At 44.9% G+C, this 19266-nt stretch overlaps 15 non-coding genes across 15 annotated transcripts; all 15 read right to left on the reverse strand.

The window, feature by feature from the left end:
* Window positions 1-5604: 5604 nt before the first annotated feature.
* On the reverse strand, window positions 5605-5676 carry trnae-uuc (transfer RNA glutamic acid (anticodon UUC)). Its single transcript has one exon. It is a non-coding gene; the product is annotated as a tRNA-Glu (tRNA).
* An 845-nt stretch (window positions 5677-6521) lies between these two features.
* Window positions 6522-6593, reverse strand: trnae-uuc (transfer RNA glutamic acid (anticodon UUC)). Its single transcript has one exon. It is a non-coding gene; the product is annotated as a tRNA-Glu (tRNA).
* An 840-nt stretch (window positions 6594-7433) lies between these two features.
* trnae-uuc (transfer RNA glutamic acid (anticodon UUC)) lies at window positions 7434-7505 on the reverse strand. The gene has a single exon. It is a non-coding gene; the product is annotated as a tRNA-Glu (tRNA).
* Window positions 7506-8345: 840 nt separating this feature from the next.
* On the reverse strand, window positions 8346-8417 carry trnae-uuc (transfer RNA glutamic acid (anticodon UUC)). The gene has a single exon. It is a non-coding gene; the product is annotated as a tRNA-Glu (tRNA).
* Window positions 8418-9268: 851 nt separating this feature from the next.
* trnae-uuc (transfer RNA glutamic acid (anticodon UUC)) lies at window positions 9269-9340 on the reverse strand. Its single transcript has one exon. It is a non-coding gene; the product is annotated as a tRNA-Glu (tRNA).
* Window positions 9341-10183: 843 nt separating this feature from the next.
* On the reverse strand, window positions 10184-10255 carry trnae-uuc (transfer RNA glutamic acid (anticodon UUC)). The gene has a single exon. It is a non-coding gene; the product is annotated as a tRNA-Glu (tRNA).
* An 846-nt stretch (window positions 10256-11101) lies between these two features.
* Window positions 11102-11173, reverse strand: trnae-uuc (transfer RNA glutamic acid (anticodon UUC)). Its single transcript has one exon. It is a non-coding gene; the product is annotated as a tRNA-Glu (tRNA).
* Window positions 11174-12013: 840 nt separating this feature from the next.
* Window positions 12014-12085, reverse strand: trnae-uuc (transfer RNA glutamic acid (anticodon UUC)). The gene has a single exon. It is a non-coding gene; the product is annotated as a tRNA-Glu (tRNA).
* An 842-nt stretch (window positions 12086-12927) lies between these two features.
* Window positions 12928-12999, reverse strand: trnae-uuc (transfer RNA glutamic acid (anticodon UUC)). The gene has a single exon. It is a non-coding gene; the product is annotated as a tRNA-Glu (tRNA).
* Window positions 13000-13839: 840 nt separating this feature from the next.
* On the reverse strand, window positions 13840-13911 carry trnae-uuc (transfer RNA glutamic acid (anticodon UUC)). The gene has a single exon. It is a non-coding gene; the product is annotated as a tRNA-Glu (tRNA).
* Window positions 13912-14755: 844 nt separating this feature from the next.
* Window positions 14756-14827, reverse strand: trnae-uuc (transfer RNA glutamic acid (anticodon UUC)). Its single transcript has one exon. It is a non-coding gene; the product is annotated as a tRNA-Glu (tRNA).
* An 844-nt stretch (window positions 14828-15671) lies between these two features.
* Window positions 15672-15743, reverse strand: trnae-uuc (transfer RNA glutamic acid (anticodon UUC)). The gene has a single exon. It is a non-coding gene; the product is annotated as a tRNA-Glu (tRNA).
* Window positions 15744-16588: 845 nt separating this feature from the next.
* Window positions 16589-16660, reverse strand: trnae-uuc (transfer RNA glutamic acid (anticodon UUC)). Its single transcript has one exon. It is a non-coding gene; the product is annotated as a tRNA-Glu (tRNA).
* An 841-nt stretch (window positions 16661-17501) lies between these two features.
* Window positions 17502-17573, reverse strand: trnae-uuc (transfer RNA glutamic acid (anticodon UUC)). The gene has a single exon. It is a non-coding gene; the product is annotated as a tRNA-Glu (tRNA).
* Window positions 17574-18413: 840 nt separating this feature from the next.
* Window positions 18414-18485, reverse strand: trnae-uuc (transfer RNA glutamic acid (anticodon UUC)). Its single transcript has one exon. It is a non-coding gene; the product is annotated as a tRNA-Glu (tRNA).
* Between the last annotated feature and the right edge of the window lie 781 nt (window positions 18486-19266).

Raw genomic sequence — 19266 nt, forward strand, 5'->3', positions numbered from 1 at the left:
AGGCGCAGTGCCGAAGCTGGAAGTAGCGAAACAAATGGGAGGCAGGCAAATTGAACTTTGACCTCAGATCTGAGAATGTGGAAAAGATACCATCCTTATATAGATCCCTGAAGTGCTTAATGCCCCGGTTGTACCAAATCATAAAAGTGGTGTCTATTAGTGATGGAGGGAACAGATGATTCTTAGTAACAGGTGTATAGATGGATGGAGAAGCAAATTTAAAGTGGCGCCTAAACTGTGACCAAATCTTAAGAGAGGAAAGCACCACAGGGCTATTTGTAAACTTAGAGGGATTCAATGGTAACGAGGAGGAGAGTAGGGCCGTTACAGAGGATGAAGAGAGTGACTGAGCCTCCAATCTGCACCATAATAACTCAGGAGACTGAAGCCAATAAATTAGTTTGTGAATATGCGCTGACCAATAGTAAAGCATAAAGTTTGGTAGTGCTAGACCCCCATTAAATTTAAATTTTTGGAGAAGCGAATACCTCACTCTGGGTGTCTTACCGGCCCATAAAAAGTTGGAAACAATTTGGTCAAGTGATTTAAAAAAAGATTTTGGTAGAAATAAAGGAGTGCATTGGAACAAAAAAAGAAATTTAGGCAATACAGTCATTTTCACTGTGTTAATTCTTCCTATCAGCGACAGTGGTAGGGAGTTCCACCTCTGTAAGTCCGCCTTCACTTGAGTTACCAGTGAGGAAAAATTAGCGGTGAAAAGAGAGAGCAGAGTGCGGGTCACATTAATCCCTAAGTATCTAAAGCCCGACGGGCTGAGTTTAAAGGGGATATCAGATTGTTTGAGTTGTAAAGCAGAGGAGTTTATGGGGAAGCATTCACACTTGTTAAGATTGACCTTATAGCCGGAGAAGGATCCATAATTCTTCAACAGAGATAATATTGGTGCAATGCTGGTTAAAGGGTCAGATACATATAAAAGGAGGTCGTCTGCATAAAGTGACAATTTGAGTTCCACATTGGACCTAGAGACTCCGCGAAATAGAGGAAGAGTTCTTAGAGCAATTGAAAGTGGTTCGACGGATAGAGCGAATAGCAAAGGGGAGAGAGGGCAGCCCTGTCTCGTGCCACGTGATAATGTAAAATAAGTGGAGTAGTTGTCATTGGTGTGAATGCTGGCCTGAGGGGAAGTGTAAAGAAGTCTAATCCACGATATAAACCTGTGTCCAAATCCGAATTTATGAAGTGTTGCAAAAAGATAGTTAAATTCGACACGATCAAACGCTTTTTCAGCATCAATTGCGATAACAACTTCAGGGAGTGGAGAAGAATCTTTAGAGAGAATCACATTAAGAAGTGTACGAACATTATAAAAGAGCTGGCGTCCCTTGATGAAACCATTCTGCTCCTCAGATATGATGCTAGGAAGGATCTTATCAAGACGAATTGCTAGTGCTTTGGCTAAAATTTTGACATCCACATTCAGTAAAGACAAGGGCCTGTAAGAAGTGCATGATTCAGGGTCCTTGTCCTTCTTCAAAAGGAGGGCAATGGACGCCTGCATTAAAGAGGGAGGCAATGAGCCATGATCAAGGGACTCATTGTACATTGAAAGTAAAAGGGGGGCTAATTTGTCTTTGAATTTTTTGAAAAACTCAGCTCCGAACCCATCGGGACCAGGGGCCTTGTTGCTTTGCGTAGCTTCAATGGCGGCAGCAATTTCTCGCAAGCTGAAAGGAGCATCGAGGCCATTAGCCACATCCAAATTAATAGTAGGGACAGTGATATTATCAAGAAAGGAGGTCATTTCTGCTGTGTCAAGTGGAGATTCTGACTCATAGAGAGAGGAGTAGTATGACTTAAAAATTGTGTTGATGGCGATTGGATCGGTGGTAAGTGTGCCATTAGAATCTCTAATGCTGGGAATCAGTCTCGACGTTGCTTGCCTTTTTAATTGGTGAGCCAATAACCTGCTTGGTTTATCGCCGTGTTCATAATAGTTGGCATGAGCGCGTAATAGGAGCCGTTCAGAATCGGCTGTCGCTATAAGATCGAATTTTGACTGCAAATCAAGCCGTTGTTTCAGTAAACTCGGACTTGGGTTGACTGAGTTTAGTCTGTCTGTGTCCTGAATTTTAGATGTGAGCTCCTGTAATTTAGCCCTGCGGATTTTACTGGCGTATGCTGAATAAGAGACAATCTGTCCTCGCAAATATGCTTTGAGTGATTCCCATACTAGCGAAAAACTGGTAGAGTCTGTTTTGTTTAATGCAATGAAATCATCTATTGAAGCAGATATAGAAACATTAAATGCATCGTCGGATAAAAGCAATGGATTAAACCTCCAGGGAGAAGAAAAACGGGGGCGCTCAGACCATGTTATATTCAAAGTTAGAGGGGCGTGATCCGAAATAACAATTGGGTGGTATACGACAGAAGTAACTTTGGGGAGAAGAGAGCCATCAACAAAAAAATTGTCAATACGTGAATATGACTGATGTACTTGAGAAAAAAAAGAGAATTCCTTATCTCCAGGATGTGAGAACCTCCACGGATCAACAAGCCCGTTCTTGACTGTAAAATCGGTAATAGATTTTGACATAGAGGATTGAGTCAAAGTACGAGGATTCGAACGGTCCAAAGAAGGATTAATAACACAATTCAGATCACCGCCCAGTATTGTAATATGCGTATTTAAGAAAGGGAGGTTGCCAAACAGCCTATCCGTAAAATTGGGGTCATCAAAATTAGGGGCATATATATTCACCAACAATACAGGGTTACAGTATAGAGTGCCCGCAACAATAAGATATCTACCATTCTTATCAGATATTGTCCTGGAGACGGAGAAATTGACTCTTTTGTTGATCAAAATTGCTACTCCTCTAGACCTAGAATCAAAATTTGAATGAAAAATATCACCCACCCAAGCTCGTTTGAGTCTGAAATGATCTTTATTTCGCAAATGAGTTTCCTGAAGGAAAGCTATGTCAGTGTCCAAGCGTTTCAAATGTGAAAAAATCTTTGATCGCTTAATTGGATTATTCACACCTTTAACATTCCAGCTAGTGAATGTAATGTTTGATCCAGTATCAGGCTTGTGCAGATTACGATCGCTCATAGGCATTCTCTGAGAGAAAATAAGACCGACTCACCCACCACCAGAGGAGATATAAGGAAAAAAGGTAAAAGGGAAAACCAAAACAAACAAAACTCAGGAGTATATACATACCTACAGAGACAAAAAGCCAACATCCCATAACCCCCGCCCACCCACCCAACGCACATTAGATGATCCCATCCCCAAACGATGGAAACAGCCGTGCTGGCTTCAAAGGAAGCCATTCTCGAAAGGAGATGCTTTCGACTGTAAAGCTAGATACAAAAACGAAAACAAAATGAGCTCCTGCAGAGTTAAAACCTTAAAAAAAATAAATAAAATAAAATATGAGGCATATGAAACCAACAATCTGAGCCATTCTGACGAACGCTGTCTTGTCAGGGTAACAACAAACGTTAATTAAATTAAGGAGATCTTTGGCCTATAGAACAATGATATATACATATATGTACTCGCACACCCACAATGACACGCACACACATGCACACAATTTAAGCAAAGACAGGGGTGTGTGCATATTTTCTAATCAAGTCATCATACCAGAGAAATGATTAGGCCTTCAATTTTAAACGGTGTTGTTCCCATTGATAGTTAGAAGAGAGAAAAAAATAAATAAATAAAAAAAAAATAAAAAAAAAAATAAAAATAAAAATAAAATAAATTAAAAAAAAAAAATAAATAAATAAAAATTACGACATAAAGTCCCATTTTCTGAATTGACTCAGTCACTCAACCCGGGCCAGAGTCCCGCATGGAGGCATATGAAACCAACAATCTGAGCCATTCTGACGATCGCTGTCTTGTCAGGGTAACAACAAACGTTAATTAAAATTAAGGAGATCTTTGGCCTATAGAACAATGATATATACATATATGCACTCGCACACCCACACAGACACGCACACACATGCACACAATTTAAGCAAAGACAGGGGTGTGTGCATATTTTCTAATCAAGGCATCATACCAGAGAAATGATTAGGCCTTCAATTTTAAACGGTGTTGTTCCCATTGATAGTTAGAAGAGAAAAAAAATAAAATAAAATTAATAAATAAAAAAAAAATAATAATAAATAAATAAATAAATAAATAAATAAATAAAAATTTAAAAAATAAAAAAAAATAAAAATAAAAAAAATTACGACATAAAGTCCCATTTTCTGAATTGACTCAGTCACTCACCCCGGGCCAGAGTCCCGCATGGACAGCAAGCTGGATAAATCGTCCCAGAAAATTAGCTGGTAGTCACTTTTTTTATTTTCCTGATGAATGCCAGGGCTTCATCTGGCGACGTGAAGTCACGCTGCTGGCCATCATGGGTTACACGCAGCCGGGCTGGATACAGCAATCCATACCGGACTCCTTCAATCTCCCGCAGCTGACGGCGCACGTCATTAAAGGCAGCGCGCGCCCGCGCTGTCTTGGCTGTGTGATCCGGGAACACGGAGATGCTCATACCCCGGACTTTTATCCGCTGCCGCTCTCTCGCCTTTCTCAGGATGTCAGCGCAGTCGGTGTAATAATGGAGCCTTGCCACTATTGCGCGGGGCCGCTCCCCGGTCTTCGGTCTCGGCATGAGGGTGCGGTGGGATCTGTCCACCACCGGCTCTGCGTCGAGGGAGAAGGCTTCCGCCAGGAGCCTGGAAACGCCGGCTGCAGATGAAGAGTCAGGATCCTCCTCCGGGACGCCAATAATCCGTAGGTTCTGCCGACGGGACCTTGACTCCAAATCCTCGCATCTGTCCTCCAGCCTCACATATTCTTTCGACAAGTGATCAACTTTTTTCTGGAGAGCAACGATGTCATCTGAGCAGCTTGAGAGCGAGAGCTCGATCCCAGCGACCGTGGCTGCGAGACCCGCGACGTCCGCCTTCATGGAGGAAATACTGCCAGAAAGATCAGCTTTAAGGGAAAGCAGCTCGGACTTAATGGACGTTAAATTCTCGTTCAGTGCTTGCTGAAGCTCTGACCTAAATACAGCCGCAACATCATTGCGAAGAGCGGAGAGAAGTTCGGTTTTAAGCCGGCTGAACTCCGCAGCTGGAACCTGCGCAGCGCAGGTGCTCTCCGGAGGAGGGGAATCACCACGGGGCGAGGAGACGGCATGAGCAGCAGGCCGCGGGTTAGCTGGAGGGTTATTCCCCGCTTTGACGGACTTTGGAGGCATTTCCGTGGTAAGTCGTCGAAGTAACCGCGTTGAAAATAGGTTGGTTAAAACCAAAGCCGTGGGAGTGATACAAAAAATGCCAATAAATGCTGAATTAAAATTAACTCTGCAGGAGCTCCGCTAATTACGTCTCACCCCATGTAAAGCTAAGCCGGAAGCCCCCGCATAGGCCATAATTTTAAAAGACTGACAATATTGAAGCGTAACTCTTTGGCACAGTCCTTCATTAGCCGGGACACCCTCCATCTGGGCTCCCAGCTTTCCTCACCTGAAGTCTACTGAGCACATCCCCCATCTCCTCAGGTGTTGGGGAGTTGTTCAGGTTGTGGCGGAGGCAGCCGTGGACAGAAAATGCATGTTCCCATACCGGGAGTTGAACCCGGGCCGCCTGGGTGAAAACCAGGAATCCTGACCGCTAGACCATATGGGAGGATTTCAGTACTCCGATGACACCACCCACATGTCTTTATCACAACCCGTTCAAAAGTTATAGCAGAGAATAGGGACTATCAAATATTGACCAATCAGAAGAAGGGGCTTGGCTAATTTGCACCAATTATGTTCAAGGACTCAAAACCGAGTCCGATGACACCACCCACGACTCTTTATATGAAACCATTCAAAAGTTATGGCAGAAAGTAGGAACTATCAAATACGGAGCAATCAGATGAAGGGAGGGGGGGGCGCTTTTTGGCATCTATTGTCGCCACGGTAACGCTTTTACTGAGAAAAGTCATGTGCGTCGTCGCAGGATGGAGACGCACATTTTGATGTATAACACACCTGGGTGCACGTTACGGTTCGGGCCGCATTAACTGCTGAAGGAATGGCATAAATTGCGCCAAAATTACACGATTAATTCAAAATGGCCGACTTCCTGTTAGGTTTCGGCCATGGCGCCAAGAGACCTTTCTTTAAGTTGCGAGATGATACAGGTGTGTACCGATTTTCGTGCATGTACGTCAAACTGTATTGTGGGGCTTGAGGCACGAAGTTGCAGCTAAAGAAAAGCAACTTAACTAAAGATTTGGTGTAGTTTTTTTTTTTTTTTTGTTTTCTGAAAAGCTTGACAAAAATAATGCATAGGCCATAATTTTAAAAGACTGACAATATTGAAGCGTAACTCTTTGGCACAGTCCTTCATTAGCCGGGACACCCTCCATCTGGGCTCCCAGCTTTCCTCACCTGAAGTCTACTGAGCACATCCCCCATCTCCTCAGGTGTTGGGGAGTTTTCCAGGTTGTGGCAGCGGCGGCTGTGGAGAGAATATGCATGTTCCCATACCGGGAGTTGAACCCGGGCCGCCTGGGTGAAAACCAGGAATCCTGACCGCTAGACCATATGGGAGGATTTCAGTACTCCGATGACACCACCCACATGTCTTTATCACAAACCGTTCAAAAGTTATAGCAGAGAATAGGGACTATCAAATATTGACCAATCAGAAGAAGGGGCTAATTTGCACCAATTATGTTCAAGGACTCAAAACCGAGTCCGATGACACCACCCACGACTCTTTATATGAAACCATTCAAAAGTTATGGCAGAAAGTAGGAACTATCAAATACGGAGCAATCAGATGAAGGGAGGGGGGGGCGCTTTTTGGCATCTATTGTCGTCACGGTAACGCTTTTACTGAGAAAAGTCATGTGCGTCGTCGCAGGATGGAGACGCACATTTTGATGTATAACACACCTGGGTGCACGTTACGGTTCGGGCCGCATTAACTGCTGAAGGAATGGCATAAATTGCGCCAAAATTACACGATTAATCCAAAATGGCCAACTTCCTGTTTGGTTTCGGCCATGGCACCAAGAGACCTTTCTTTAAGTTGCGAGATGATACAGGTGTGTACCGATTTTCGTGCATGTACGTCAAACTGTATTGTGGGGCTTGAGGCACGAAGTTGCAGCTAAAGAAAAGCAACTTAACTAAAGATTTGGTGTAGTTTTTGTTTTTTTTTTGTTTTCTGAAAAGCTTGACAAAAATAATGCATAGGCCATAATTTTAAAAGACTGACAATATTGAAGCGTAACTCTTTGGCACAGTCCTTCATTAGCCGGGACACCCTCCATCTGGGCTCCCAGCTTTCCTCACCTGAAGTCTACTGAGCACATCCCCCATCTCCTCAGGTGTTGGGGAGTTTTCCAGGTTGTGGCAGCGGCGGCTGTGGAGAGAATATGCATGTTCCCATACCGGGAGTTGAACCCGGGCCGCCTGGGTGAAAACCAGGAATCCTGACCGCTAGACCATATGGGAGGATTTCAGTACTCCGATGACACCACCCACATGTCTTTATCACAAACCGTTCAAAAGTTATAGCAGAGAATAGGGACTATCAAATATTGACCAATCAGAAGAAGGGGCTAATTTGCACCAATTATGTTCAAGGACTCAAAACCGAGTCCGATGACACCACCCACGACTCTTTATATGAAACCATTCAAAAGTTATGGCAGAAAGTAGGAACTATCAAATACGGAGCAATCAGATGAAGGGAGGGGGGGGCGCTTTTTGGCATCTATTGTCGTCACGGTAACGCTTTTACTGAGAAAAGTCATGTGCGTCGTCGCAGGATGGAGACGCACATTTTGATGTATAACACACCTGGGTGCACGTTACGGTTCGGGCCGCATTAACTGCTGAAGGAATGGCATAAATTGCGCCAAAATTACACGATTAATCCAAAATGGCCAACTTCCTGTTTGGTTTCGGCCATGGCACCAAGAGACCTTTCTTTAAGTTGCGAGATGATACAGGTGTGTACCGATTTTCGTGCATGTACGTCAAACTGTATTGTGGGGCTTGAGGCACGAAGTTGCAGCTAAAGAAAAGCAACTTAACTAAAGATTTGGTGTAGTTTTTTTTTTTTTTTTGTTTTCTGAAAAGCTTGACAAAAATAATGCATAGGCCATAATTTTAAAAGACTGACAATATTGAAGCGTAACTCTTTGGCACAGTCCTTCATTAGCAGGGACACCCTCCATCTGGGCTCCCAGCTTTCCTCACCTGAAGTCTACTGAGCACATCCCCCATCTCCTCAGGTGTTGGGGAGTTGTTCAGGTTGTGGCGGAGGCAGCCGTGGACAGAAAATGCATGTTCCCATACCGGGAGTTGAACCCGGGCCGCCTGGGTGAAAACCAGGAATCCTGACCGCTAGACCATATGGGAGGATATCAGTACTCCGATGACACCACCCACATGTCTTTATCACAACCCGTTCAAAAGTTATAGCAGAGAATAGGGACTATCAAATATTGACCAATCAGAAGAAGGGGCTGGGCTAATTTGCACCAATTATGTTCAAGGACTCAAAACCGAGTCCGATGACACCACCCACGACTCTTTATATGAAACCACTCAAAAGTTATGGTAGAAAGTAGGAACTATCAAATACGGAGCAATCAGATGAAGGGAGGGGGGGCGCTTTTTGGCATCTATTGTCGCCACGGTAACGCTTTTACTGAGAAAAGTCATGTGCGTCGTCGTAGGATGGAGACGCACATTTTGATGTATAACACACCTGGGTGCACGTTACGGTTCGGGCCGCATTAACTGCTGAAGGAATGGCATAAATTGCGCCAAAATTACACGATTAATCCAAAATGGCCGACTTCCTGTTTGGTTTCGGCCATGGCGCCAAGAGACCTTTCTTTAAGTTGCGAGATGATACAGGTGTGTACCGATTTTCGTGCATGTACGTCAAACTGTATTGTGGGGCTTGAGGCACGAAGTTGCAGCTAAAGAAAAGCAACTTAACTAAAGATTTGGTGTAGTTTTTGTTTTTTTTTTGTTTTCTGAAAAGCTTGACAAAAATAATGCATAGGCCATAATTTTAAAAGACTGACAATATTGAAGCGTAACTCTTTGGCACAGTCCTTCATTAGCCGGGACACCCTCCATCTGGGCTCCCAGCTCCCAGCTTTCCTCACCTGAAGTCTACTGAGCACATCCCCCATCTCCTCAGGTGTTGGGGAGCTGTTCAGGTTGTGGCAGCGGCGGCTTTGGAGAGAATATGCATGTTCCCATACCGGGAGTTGAACCCGGGCCGCCTGGGTGAAAACCAGGAATCCTGACCGCTAGACCATATGGGAGGATTTCAGTACTCCGATGACACCACCCACATGTCTTTATCACAACCCGTTCAAAAGTTGTAGCAGAGAATAGGGACTATCAAATATTGACCAATCAGAAGAAGGGGCTGGGCTAATTTGCACCAATTATGTTCAAGGACTCAAAACCGAGTCCGATGACACCACCCACGACTCTTTATATGAAACCATTCAAAAGTTATGGCAGAAAGTAGGAACTATCAAATACGGAGCAATCAGATGAAGGGAGGGGGGGCGCTTTTTGGCATCTATTGTCGCCACGGTAACGCTTTTACTGAGAAAAGTCATGTGCGTCGTCGCAGGATGGAGACGCACATTTTGATGTATAACACACCTGGGTGCACGTTACGGTTCGGGCCGCATTAACTGCTGAAGGAATGGCATAAATTGCGCCAAAATTACACGATTAATCCAAAATGGCCGACTTCCTGTTTGGTTTCGGCCATGGCGCCAAGAGACCTTTCTTTAAGTTGCGAGATGATACAGGTGTGTACCGATTTTCGTGCATGTACGTCAAACTGTATTGTGGGGCTTGAGGCACGAAGTTGCAGCTAAAGAAAAGCAACTTAACTAAAGATTTGGTGTAGTTTTTTTTTTTTTTTGTTTTCTGAAAAGCTTGACAAAAATAATGCATAGGCCATAATTTTAAAAGACTGACAATATTGAAGCGTAACTCTTTGGCACAGTCCTTCATTAGCCGGGACACCCTCCATCTGGGCTCCCAGCTTTCCTCACCTGAAGTCTACTTAGCACATCCCCCATCTCCTCAGGTGTCGGGGAGCTGTTCAGGTTGTGGCAGCAGCGGCTGTGGAGAGAATATGCATGTTCCCATACCGGGAGTTGAACCCGGGCCGCCTGGGTGAAAACCAGGAATCCTGACCGCTAGACCATATGGGAGGATTTCAGTACTCCGATGACACCACCCACATGTCTTTATCACAACCCGTTCAAAAGTTATAGCAGAGAATAGGGACTATCAAATATTGACCAATCAGAAGAAGGGGCTGGGCTAATTTGCACCAATTATGTTCAAGGACTCAAAACCGAGTCCGATGACACCACCCACGACTCTTTATATGAAACCATTCAAAAGTTATGGCAGAAAGTAGGAACCATCAAATACGGAGCAATCAGATGAAGGGAGGGGGGGGGCGCTTTTTGGCATCTATTGTCGCCACGGTAACGCTTTTACTGAGAAAAGTCATGTGCGTCGTCGCAGGATGGAGACGCACATTTTGATGTATAACACACCTGGGTGCACGTTACGGTTCGGGCCGCATTAACTGCTGAAGGAATGGCATAAATTGCGCCAAAATTACACGATTAATTCAAAATGGCCGACTTCCTGTTAGGTTTCGGCCATGGCGCCAAGAGACCTTTCTTTAAGTTGCGAGATGATACAGGTGTGTACCGATTTTCGTGCATGTACGTCAAACTGTATTGTGGGGCTTGAGGCACGAAGTTGCAGCTAAAGAAAAGCAACTTAACTAAAGATTTGGTGTAGTTTTTTTTTTTTTTTTGTTTTCTGAAAAGCTTGACAAAAATAATGCATAGGCCATAATTTTAAAAGACTGACAATATTGAAGCGTAACTCTTTGGCACAGTCCTTCATTAGCCGGGACACCCTCCATCTGGGCTCCCAGCTTTCCTCACCTGAAGTCTACTGAGCACATCCCCCATCTCCTCAGGTGTTGGGGAGTTTTCCAGGTTGTGGCAGCGGCGGCTGTGGAGAGAATATGCATGTTCCCATACCGGGAGTTGAACCCGGGCCGCCTGGGTGAAAACCAGGAATCCTGACCGCTAGACCATATGGGAGGATTTCAGTACTCCGATGACACCACCCACATGTCTTTATCACAAACCGTTCAAAAGTTATAGCAGAGAATAGGGACTATCAAATATTGACCAATCAGAAGAAGGGGCTAATTTGCACCAATTATGTTCAAGGACTCAAAACCGAGTCCGATGACACCACCCACGACTCTTTATATGAAACCATTCAAAAGTTATGGCAGAAAGTAGGAACTATCAAATACGGAGCAATCAGATGAAGGGAGGGGGGGGCGCTTTTTGGCATCTATTGTCGCCACGGTAACGCTTTTACTGAGAAAAGTCATGTGCGTCGTCGCAGGATGGAGACGCACATTTTGATGTATAACACACCTGGGTGCACGTTACGGTTCGGGCCGCATTAACTGCTGAAGGAATGGCATAAATTGCGCCAAAATTACACGATTAATTCAAAATGGCCGACTTCCTGTTAGGTTTCGGCCATGGCGCCAAGAGACCTTTCTTTAAGTTGCGAGATGATACAGGTGTGTACCGATTTTCGTGCATGTACGTCAAACTGTATTGTGGGGCTTGAGGCACGAAGTTGCAGCTAAAGAAAAGCAACTTAACTAAAGATTTGGTGTAGTTTTTTTTTTTTTTTTGTTTTCTGAAAAGCTTGACAAAAATAATGCATAGGCCATAATTTTAAAAGACTGACAATATTGAAGCGTAACTCTTTGGCACAGTCCTTCATTAGCCGGGACACCTTCCATCTGGGCTCCCAGCTTTCCTCACGTGAGGTGAACTGAGCACATCCCCCATCTCCTCAGGTGTTGGGGAGCTGTTCAGGTTGTGGCAGCGGCGGCTGTGGAGAGAATATGCATGTTCCCATACCGGGAGTTGAACCCGGGCCGCCTGGGTGAAAACCAGGAATCCTGACCGCTAGACCATATGGGAGGATTTCAGTACTCCGATGACACCACCCACATGTCTTTATCACAACCCGTTCAAAAGTTATAGCAGAGAATAGGGACTATCAAATATTGACCAATCAGAAGAAGGGGCTGGGCTAATTTGCACCAATTATGTTCAAGGACTCAAAACCGAGTCCGATGACACCACCCACGACTCTTTATATGAAACCATTCAAAAGTTATGGCAGAAAGTAGGAACTATCAAATACGGAGCAATCAGATGAAGGGAGGGGGGGCGCTTTTTGGCATCTATTGTCGCCACGGTAACGCTTTTACTGAGAAAAGTCATGTGCGTCGTCGCAGGATGGAGACGCACATTTTGATGTATAACACACCTGGGTGCACGTTACGGTTCGGGCCGCATTAACTGCTGAAGGAATGGCATAAATTGCGCCAAAATTACACGATTAATTCAAAATGGCCGACTTCCTGTTCGGTTTCGGCCATGGCGCCAAGAGACCTTTCTTTAAGTTGCGAGATGATACAGGTGTGTACCGATTTTCGTGCATGTACGTCAAACTGTATTGTGGGGCTTGAGGCACGAAGTTGCAGCTAAAGAAAAGCAACTTAACTAAAGATTTGGTGTAGTTTTTTTTTTTTTTGTTTTCTGAAAAGCTTGACAAAAATAATGCATAGGCCATAATTTTAAAAGACTGACAATATTGAAGCGTAACTCTTTGGCACAGTCCTTCATTAGCCGGGACACCCTCCATCTGGGCTCCCAGCTTTCCTCACCTGAAGTCTACTGAGCACATCCCCCATCTCCTCAGGTGTTGGGGAGTTTTCCAGGTTGTGGCAGCGGCGGCTGTGGAGAGAATATGCATGTTCCCATACCGGGAGTTGAACCCGGGCCGCCTGGGTGAAAACCAGGAATCCTGACCGCTAGACCATATGGGAGGATTTCAGTACTCCGATGACACCACCCACATGTCTTTATCACAAACCGTTCAAAAGTTATAGCAGAGAATAGGGACTATCAAATATTGACCAATCAGAAGAAGGGGCTAATTTGCACCAATTATGTTCAAGGACTCAAAACCGAGTCCGATGACACCACCCACGACTCTTTATATGAAACCATTCAAAAGTTATGGCAGAAAGTAGGAACTATCAAATACGGAGCAATCAGATGAAGGGAGGGGGGGGCGCTTTTTGGCATCTATTGTCGTCACGGTAACGCTTTTACTGAGAAAAGTCATGTGCGTCGTCGCAGGATGGAGACGCACATTTTGATGTATAACACACCTGGGTGCACGTTACGGTTCGGGCCGTATTAACTGCTGAAGGAATGGCATAAATTGCGCCAAAATTACACGATTAATCCAAAATGGCCAACTTCCTGTTTGGTTTCGGCCATGGCACCAAGAGACCTTTCTTTAAGTTGCGAGATGATACAGGTGTGTACCGATTTTCGTGCATGTACGTCAAACTGTATTGTGGGGCTTGAGGCACGAAGTTGCAGCTAAAGAAAAGCAACTTAACTAAAGATTTGGTGTAGTTTTTGTTTTTTTTTTGTTTTCTGAAAAGCTTGACAAAAATAATGCATAGGCCATAATTTTAAAAGACTGACAATATTGAAGCGTAACTCTTTGGCACAGTCCTTCATTAGCAGGGACACCCTCCATCTGGGCTCCCAGCTTTCCTCACCTGAAGTCTACTGAGCACATCCCCCATCTCCTCAGGTGTTGGGGAGTTGTTCAGGTTGTGGCGGAGGCAGCCGTGGACAGAAAATGCATGTTCCCATACCGGGAGTTGAACCCGGGCCGCCTGGGTGAAAACCAGGAATCCTGACCGCTAGACCATATGGGAGGATATCAGTACTCCGATGACACCACCCACATGTCTTTATCACAACCCGTTCAAAAGTTATAGCAGAGAATAGGGACTATCAAATATTGACCAATCAGAAGAAGGGGCTGGGCTAATTTGCACCAATTATGTTCAAGGACTCAAAACCGAGTCCGATGACACCACCCACAACTCTTTATATGAAACCACTCAAAAGTTATGGTAGAAAGTAGGAACTATCAAATACGGAGCAATCAGATGAAGGGAGGGGGGGCGCTTTTTGGCATCTATTGTCGCCACGGTAACGCTTTTACTGAGAAAAGTCATGTGCGTCGTCGTAGGATGGAGACGCACATTTTGATGTATAACACACCTGGGTGCACGTTACGGTTCGGGCCGCATTAACTGCTGAAGGAATGGCATAATTTGCGCCAAAATTACACGATTAATCCAAAATGGCCGACTTCCTGTTTGGTTTCGGCCATGGCGCCAAGAGACCTTTCTTTAAGTTGCGAGATGATACAGGTGTGTACCGATTTTCGTGCATGTACGTCAAACTGTATTGTGGGGCTTGAGGCACGAAGTTGCAGCTAAAGAAAAGCAACTTAACTAAAGATTTGGTGTAGTTTTTGTTTTTTTTTTGTTTTCTGAAAAGCTTGACAAAAATAATGCATAGGCCATAATTTTAAAAGACTGACAATATTGAAGCGTAACTCTTTGGCACAGTCCTTCATTAGCCGGGACACCCTCCATCTGGGCTCCCAGCTTTCCTCACCTGAAGTCTACTGAGCACATCCCCCATCTCCTCAGGTGTTGGGGAGCTGTTCAGGTTGTGGCAGCGGCGGCTTTGGAGAGAATATGCATGTTCCCATACCGGGAGTTGAACCCGGGCCGCCTGGGTGAAAACCAGGAATCCTGACCGCTAGACCATATGGGAGGATTTCAGTACTCCGATGACACCACCCACATGTCTTTATCACAACCCGTTCAAAAGTTGTAGCAGAGAATAGGGACTATCAAATATTGACCAATCAGAAGAAGGGGCTGGGCTAATTTGCACCAATTATGTTCAAGGACTCAAAACCGAGTCCGATGACACCACCCACGACTCTTTATATGAAACCATTCAAAAGTTATGGCAGAAAGTAGGAACTATCAAATACGGAGCAATCAGATGAAGGGAGGGGGGGCGCTTTTTGGCATCTATTGTCGCCACGGTAACGCTTTTACTGAGAAAAGTCATGTGCGTCGTCGCAGGATGGAGACGCACATTTTGATGTATAACACACCTGGGTGCACGTTACGGTTCGGGCCGCATTAACTGCTGAAGGAATGGCATAAATTGCGCCAAAATTACACGATTAATTCAAAATGGCCGACTTCCTGTTAGGTTTCGGCCATGGCGCCAAGAGACCTTTCTTTAAGTTGCGAGATGATACAGGTGTGTACCGATTTTCGTGCATGTACGTCAAACTGTATTGTGGGGCTTGAGGCACGAAGTTGCAGCTAAAGAAAAGCAACTTAACTAAAGATTTGGTGTAGTTTTTGTTTTTTTTTTGTTTTCTGAAAAGCTTGACAAAAATAATGCATAGGCCATAATTTTAAAAGACTGACAATATTGAAGCGTAACTCTTTGGCACAGTCCTTCATTAGCCGGGACACCCTCCATCTGGGCTCCCAGCTTTCCTCACCTGAAGTCTACTGAGCACATCCCCCATCTCCTCAGGTGTTGGGGAGTTGTTCAGGTTGTGGCGGAGGCAGCCGTGGACAGAAAATGCATGTTCCCATACCGGGAGTTGAACCCGGGCCGCCTGGGTGAAAACCAGGAATCCTGACCGCTAGACCATATGGGAGGATTTCAGTACTCCGATGACACCACCCACATGTCTTTATCACAACCCGTTCAAAAGTTATAGCAGAGAATAGGGACTATCAAATATTGACCAATCAGAAGAAGGGGCTTGGCTAATTTGCACCAATTATGTTCAAGGACTCAAAACCGAGTCCGATGACACCACCCACGACTCTTTATATGAAACCATTCAAAAGTTATGGCAGAAAGTAGGAACTATCAAATACGGAGCAATCAGATGAAGGGAGGGGGGGGCGCTTTTTGGCATCTATTGTCGCCACGGTAACGCTTTTACTGAGAAAAGTCATGTGCGTCGTCGCAGGATGGAGACGCACATTTTGATGTATAACACACCTGGGTGCACGTTACGGTTCGGGCCGCATTAACTGCTGAAGGAATGGCATAAATTGCGCCAAAATTACACGATTAATTCAAAATGGCCGACTTCCTGTTAGGTTTCGGCCATGGCGCCAAGAGACCTTTCTTTAAGTTGCGAGATGATACAGGTGTGTACCGATTTTCGTGCATGTACGTCAAACTGTATTGTGGGGCTTGAGGCACGAAGTTGCAGCTAAAGAAAAGCAACTTAACTAAAGATTTGGTGTAGTTTTTTTTTTTTTTTTGTTTTCTGAAAAGCTTGACAAAAATAATGCATAGGCCATAATTTTAAAAGACTGACAATATTGAAGCGTAACTCTTTGGCACAGTCCTTCATTAGCCGGGACACCCTCCATCTGGGCTCCCAGCTTTCCTCACCTGAAGTCTACTGAGCACATCCCCCATCTCCTCAGGTGTTGGGGAGTTTTCCAGGTTGTGGCAGCGGCGGCTGTGGAGAGAATATGCATGTTCCCATACCGGGAGTTGAACCCGGGCCGCCTGGGTGAAAACCAGGAATCCTGACCGCTAGACCATATGGGAGGATTTCAGTACTCCGATGACACCACCCACATGTCTTTATCACAAACCGTTCAAAAGTTATAGCAGAGAATAGGGACTATCAAATATTGACCAATCAGAAGAAGGGGCTAATTTGCACCAATTATGTTCAAGGACTCAAAACCGAGTCCGATGACACCACCCACGACTCTTTATATGAAACCATTCAAAAGTTATGGCAGAAAGTAGGAACTATCAAATACGGAGCAATCAGATGAAGGGAGGGGGGGGGCGCTTTTTGGCATCTATTGTCGTCACGGTAACGCTTTTACTGAGAAAAGTCATGTGCGTCGTCGCAGGATGGAGACGCACATTTTGATGTATAACACACCTGGGTGCACGTTACGGTTCGGGCCGCATTAACTGCTGAAGGAATGGCATAAATTGCGCCAAAATTACACGATTAATCCAAAATGGCCAACTTCCTGTTTGGTTTCGGCCATGGCACCAAGAGACCTTTCTTTAAGTTGCGAGATGATACAGGTGTGTACCGATTTTCGTGCATGTACGTCAAACTGTATTGTGGGGCTTGAGGCACGAAGTTGCAGCTAAAGAAAAGCAACTTAACTAAAGATTTGGTGTAGTTTTTGTTTTTTTTTTGTTTTCTGAAAAGCTTGACAAAAATAATGCATAGGCCATAATTTTAAAAGACTGACAATATTGAAGCGTAACTCTTTGGCACAGTCCTTCATTAGCCGGGACACCCTCCATCTGGGCTCCCAGCTTTCCTCACCTGAAGTCTACTGAGCACATCCCCCATCTCCTCAGGTGTTGGGGAGTTTTCCAGGTTGTGGCAGCGGCGGCTGTGGAGAGAATATGCATGTTCCCATACCGGGAGTTGAACCCGGGCCGCCTGGGTGAAAACCAGGAATCCTGACCGCTAGACCATATGGGAGGATTTCAGTACTCCGATGACACCACCCACATGTCTTTATCACAAACCGTTCAAAAGTTATAGCAGAGAATAGGGACTATCAAATATTGACCAATCAGAAGAAGGGGCTAATTTGCACCAATTATGTTCAAGGACTCAAAACCGAGTCCGATGACACCACCCACGACTCTTTATATGAAACCATTCAAAAGTTATGGCAGAAAGTAGGAACTATCAAATACGGAGCAATCAGATGAAGGGAGGGGGGGGCGCTTTTTGGCATCTATTGTCGTCACGGTAACGCTTTTACTGAGAAAAGTCATGTGCGTCGTCGCAGGATGGAGACGCACATTTTGATGTATAACACACCTGGGTGCACGTTACGGTTCGGGCCGCATTAACTGCTGAAGGAATGGCATAAATTGCGCCAAAATTACACGATTAATCCAAAATGGCCAACTTCCTGTTTGGTTTCGGCCATGGCACCAAGAGACCTTTCTTTAAGTTGCGAGATGATACAGGTGTGTACCGATTTTCGTGCATGTACGTCAAACTGTATTGTGGGGCTTGAGGCACGAAGTTGCAGCTAAAGAAAAGCAACTTAACTAAAGATTTGGTGTAGTTTTTTTTTTTTTTTTGTTTTCTGAAAAGCTTGACAAAAATAATGCATAGGCCATAATTTTAAAAGACTGACAATATTGAAGCGTAACTCTTTGGCACAGTCCTTCATTAGCAGGGACACCCTCCATCTGGGCTCCCAGCTTTCCTCACCTGAAGTCTACTGAGCACATCCCCCATCTCCTCAGGTGTTGGGGAGTTGTTCAGGTTGTGGCGGAGGCAGCCGTGGACAGAAAATGCATGTTCCCATACCGGGAGTTGAACCCGGGCCGCCTGGGTGAAAACCAGGAATCCTGACCACTAGACCATATGGGAGGATTTCAGTACTCCGATGACACCACCCACATGTCTTTATCACAAACCGTTCAAAAGTTATAGCAGAGAATAGGGACTATCAAATATTGACCAATCAGAAGAAGGGGCTAATTTGCACCAATTATGTTCAAGGACTCAAAACCGAGTCCGATGACACCACCCACGACTCTTTATATGAAACCATTCAAAAGTTATGGCAGAAAGTAGGAACTATCAAATACGGAGCAATCAGATGAAGGGAGGGGGGGGCGCTTTTTGGCATCTATTGTCGTCACGGTAACGCTTTTACTGAGAAAAGTCATGTGCGTCGTCGCAGGATGGAGACGCACATTTTGATGTATAACACACCTGGGTGCACGTTACGGTTCGGGCCGTATTAACTGCTGAAGGAATGGCATAAATTGCGCCAAAATTACACGATTAATCCAAAATGGCCAACTTCCTGTTTGGTTTCGGCCATGGCACCAAGAGACCTTTCTTTAAGTTGCGAGATGATACAGGTGTGTACCGATTTTCGTGCATGTACGTCAAACTGTATTGTGGGGCTTGAGGCACGAAGTTGCAGCTAAAGAAAAGCAACTTAACTAAAGATTTGGTGTAGTTTTTGTTTTTTTTTTGTTTTCTGAAAAGCTTGACAAAAATAATGCATAGGCCATAATTTTAAAAGACTGACAATATTGAAGCGTAACTCTTTGGCACAGTCCTTCATTAGCAGGGACACCCTCCATCTGGGCTCCCAGCTTTCCTCACCTGAAGTCTACTGAGCACATCCCCCATCTCC

This window comes from Cololabis saira, chromosome 3 (genome assembly GCF_033807715.1).
Source record: "Cololabis saira isolate AMF1-May2022 chromosome 3, fColSai1.1, whole genome shotgun sequence".
NCBI classification, from domain to species: domain Eukaryota; kingdom Metazoa; phylum Chordata; class Actinopteri; order Beloniformes; family Belonidae; genus Cololabis; species Cololabis saira.